Here is a 4,797-nt window from a genome sequence, read left to right as displayed (position 1 = left end):
GGGGTCGGAACGGCGCCCCCTTGTGGTGGCGGCGTTCCACCCGGGCAAGGCTGGCCCATCGCGCATGGGAGCGAAAGGCCCTGCGTAGGGATGGTGCCTTCAACCTTGGCCCAACCAAACCTCCTCCCCTGAACCGAATGCCGGACGGACCCAACCTGCAGGAGACCAAACCACCCGAATTCATTGCTCGGCTTTGCGAAGTCAAGTTTTAATGATGTAATGATGCACCGAGGCTCAGAATAATGGACGAATAGGGGTAGGAAATTGATGATTGGCAAATTGGATTGGTAAATTTGATTGGCGAGGATGATTGGCAAATTTGATGGGGAAATTGATGATGAGGGGAGTGATAATGGGAGATGCCCGATGTTGGGGGATGGCAATTCTGCCATCCCTCCCATCATAGCCAGGGCACATGAGCATTAGTTTATGAGGTTTTGGCTGTGTAAATTAGCCTGGGATGGTTAGGATAAAGTGATAGGAATTTCGAGAAAAATGACAATAGGTAACGTTAGATTTAAGTAGTGACTTTTTGTACAGGTAGTCGGGGACGTAGAGAGGTTAGAATGGTTGTTAACGACGTGGTATGTGCAATAGTGTAAGGGATGACTGGGGATGCACTAAGTTGGAGGGGAAACCAGGTAGCCAGATGATGCAGTTGTGTTTGTAGTGAGAGTGATGAAATGCGGAATTGGTATGAAAGTGCACGGTAGTGCTGGTTATGAAATGAGGCAATGCTCATGAATGATGTGTGTGTGTGTGTGAAACTGAATGAGCAGAGCATTGTGGACATGTGAGTAATTGTGATTGTGCATTGAGTTGGGTGTATTGCATTGAATGAATGAGCCTGGGAGGGAAGGCGGGTGCTAGTGCCACCGGGTGTGTGAGAGCACCAGGTGTGCAAGTGGAATACAGGTGAATGGAGAATGGTTGTGTGGAATAGCTGGTATGGAATGCATGGAGTATGGAATAAATGGACCATGGAATAAATGGAGTATGGAATAGATGGAATGGAGTATGGAATGGATGGTGTGGAGTGAGTAGTGTGGAATACGTGGAGTGGAGTGGTTGGTGTGAAAGGAGTGGATGGGGAAGATGGACCCCTTCACGAATACCCGGGGAGGGTAGTTTAAAAGTAGGTAGAGGGAGTAGGTAAATTGTGGTGGAGATTGACATCTGTGGTGCATGTAGTAGTAAAGGAGTGTTGTGATTGGTGCATGAGTAAAGTGGAATGGCTGGGCGTGTGGCCTGTTAGTACGAATGATTAAATGGGCACTCCGCCACTGTTAGTATGTCGGCCAGGTGAGGCCGCAGGTGGGCTCTGGGAGCCAGTAGAGTTGTTCAATGGGGCCCGAATATCCGGAGGGTGGACCCGAGTAGCCCAGTGCCAGAGAGGGCACCGGGTGGGGGTTAAGGGAGCCAGAGGGCCTTCCCCAGATAGGTTAGGGTAAGGAGCAGGTAAGCTCGGAGGCAACTGCAGTGGCGGAGGTGTGCAGGTGAGCGGACCTGCTGGGAGCACCACACGACCCAGCCCGGAACTTGTGCGAAGGCACAGGGTGAAGAATCGGGGGAGTGAGACCCCAAATTGGTGAGCACCACAGTTTGGTCAATGGGAGTTCGGTTCCTAGAACCACAGAGTGTAAGATGGCCAATGGTTTGGCAGGGAAAGACCCCGGGTAGAGTAAGTGCGTTAAAGTCATTTAGAAGGTAGTTAGGAGAAAATCTCTTCGCACCATCTACATCCACTCACCAGGGTGACAAGACTCCACACCACCGGTTTGTGCAAGTGTTTTGGAATGGTGAGACGCATCATGACGTGGGGGTGACATTGTGCTTGTTGTTCCATCTCTTCCACCTTAGGAGGAATTGATGAGAAATTGGGCTTGATGGCAAATTTGGTTAGAGGGATTGTGGACGAATTTGGTATTAGGGGAGATATGGGGAAGACAGGACAATAGAGACGGAATTGGTAAATATGTAGAATTTTGTAAATATGGGGTCAGGGCAAGGGTAGGGTAGGTGACAGGGGGGGGGGGGGGGTGATGTACAGTAGGGACGAACTTTTTCCACTCTCTCCCATGCGCACCTCACCTTGCATTGCCTCGTATTAATGTGTACCCTTGCGACCTTGCCCCGATGCTTGCTGTGTCCTTCCTTCCCCACTCACGGCTTGTTCTTTTGGGTCCGGGGGGGAGTGCGCATGTAGCCGCAGTTGTGTGCCTGAACCGTCGCTGCACAGCCTGCCTGGACCAGTACACCACCTTATGGACTGCACGACTTGTGGCCTAGCACCACCATATGGACCACACATTTCTGTGACCAAGCACCACACATTTATGGACCCCACGTGTTGGGGCATGGCCCCTCTGCTGGGACCGGCCATGATGGCCAGAGAAAAGTCTGCTTGCGGACCACGGTGAGGTGGCCCCTATGCCATACAGGTGGACCACCCTTAGATGGCCCCTGTTGGCCATAAATTAATAAAATTGGACGCGTTGTGTGCCTTTTATTATCCTCAAATAGGCCGCAAGCAAACAAGAGTCAACATCAAGAATGACAACATCAGGAAACATCGGCCAGCAGAGCAGGAGCTGACAAGGACAAGGTCATCAGTTTGTTTCTTATTGAAATGTGATGACATGTGTGAAATAAGCACTGGATGGTGCTTTTGGTGCTTTGGTGCTTTGGTGAATTGTAATTCTCTTGTGCTCGGGGGTGCACTGCAATATCAATTGTGCATCCCCGGCATGTGAGTATGGTGTATCGGTGCAGTGCAGTGCATGATCCTTCCTCTTCTCAAAAGTTCATCTTTTTGTCTCCCAAAAGACAGGTCCTGGGTTTGCAGTGTACATAATTAGTGTCTTGTAAATGATGCTCCCCACCGTAAATGTATAGTTTGAAGACCATTCCGCAATTCGGTTAGTCTGTGGGTGTGAATCTGTTAGGTAGGATGCAACATAGCAGGGGGACATACTTAGTTGTTTTAAAACTGCCACACTCAGGGTAAGGTTAATAGTAGAGGGTTATTACACCTGAGTGTCACATTAAGTAAAGTTATTTCGGGCCGGGACGGCCCTGGAGGAGAGACGGGTGCTGTGTTACGGTTTTTAGAACCTTCACTTTGTAAATTTTAGTAAATGTTCCCTTATAAATGATCCCCTGTAAATATCCCCATTAATTGGCTTTATTAAAGATCGCACCCTAGTTAGCCCATGTACAACACGTAGAGCACCATAGGACCTCTCTGTAGTTATTTCATTATTATGTGTTTCAGTTAAGGATCTGTTCCCAATAGTTGAATCTGCGTTGCATTAATCAAATAATATAGGCCCCTTCAATTTCCCCAATCATCGCTCCCGCTCTTCAAAGTGCAGAGAGAGCTGCCCCTTGCCTTGATTCGGTTGTTGGCCCCCAAACCGCCATTGAACATGCGGTCTCAAGGCGAGGAAAAAGGGGGCGGGACACAGGAACAAGGTGTGGCACGGCAACTCACCATCAGAGGTGTAGCCAGCGAGCCCTTGCCGGCCAACCAGGGCCGAAGTGAGCCGACCGGTAGGCGTGTCATCGGAGCCGGCGGCTTGATACAACAACGGACAATAAAAGCGGCTGCGAGGGACTGCTTCGAGAGATGAGTGAGAGGCATGAGTGCGTCGGCGGATGAGGTGAGAAGGCGATCAGAGGAGAGGAGAGATAAGTGCGAAGGATCGTGAGGCAGAAGAGTGGGTCCGCTGACATTACGCCATCTATTCACGTTGTCAGCCCGCGTGAACATATACGTGCAGCTGCCGCGGGGTTTTTCGCCTCAAGCCCGGAGCATGGACTGGAGCCAACCTCGACGCTGTGCATTTGCCCGGACCTTCCTGCCCTGCCAACCTGCCTGGACCTTCTCCTCCTTCCAGCCATTCCTTCCTGCCAATCCCTATTTGTGTGAGTCTGTTTGTTCTGTTGGGGTTATGATACAAGACTTTTTAAGGCTGCCCTGTGTACCTGCTTCTTCTTCTCCTTCTGTATATTCTTTGCCTTTCGTTTCCTCTTCATTTCGTGTAAGTAATTAATAAATACCTGTTATTCCTTTACTTTGGTTTCTTCTTCCCCCGATCGCTTTTATCCTTTCCCGATTGAGTACCTGTGGCGCGATTTGGCCAACGGCTATAGTCGGGTTTAGTCCTTTTGTTAACGGCCTGAGTCGTGGCTCGCTTTGCTCGGCGTGTCCATTACAGCCGCGGCTCGGGCGGGGCTCATTTGCTCGCTTACCGGAAGGCGCTGGTAATTAGGTCATAGGAATAATTGGCCTACTACCCTATTCAGCGCCGTCACCAGAAGTGACGTCATAGCTCCAGGACTAGGGCGGCCAGTGTGATAGACGAGGGGATTAAGCCCTGCTCGGTAAGGGGAGTGCCGAACCCAAGATCCACAACGATATATATGTATATATATATATATATATATACTGTATATATTGTTGTGGATATGAGGATTGTGTTTTTTTTATTGTGTTTTGTTATTGTATAGTAAATTGTTGTAAAATATCGCCCTCCTTGCACCAGTTATGTATAAAGGTCAAAGTGCGTCCCGTATTTAGTTCATAAACACCACACGTTAGCCAATCATAGATTTCCTCCCTTGTTGACAGTTATATCCTTATTATGTGTATTCGGGTAAGGCCTTGTCTTCCATTAACTTAATACTCCATTGCACCGAATTCAAATAGATAGATCCCCTTTCATTCCCCATTCCCACGCCCAAAACTTCTACTGCCAACTACAATTGCCGCCATTAAGCATGTGCTCAGCTCGG

This window comes from Myxine glutinosa, chromosome 1, assembly GCF_964187855.1.
Source record: "Myxine glutinosa chromosome 1, kmMyxGlut1.1, whole genome shotgun sequence".
Lineage (NCBI taxonomy): Eukaryota > Metazoa > Chordata > Myxini > Myxiniformes > Myxinidae > Myxine > Myxine glutinosa.
This window is presented reverse-complemented; position numbering follows the sequence as displayed.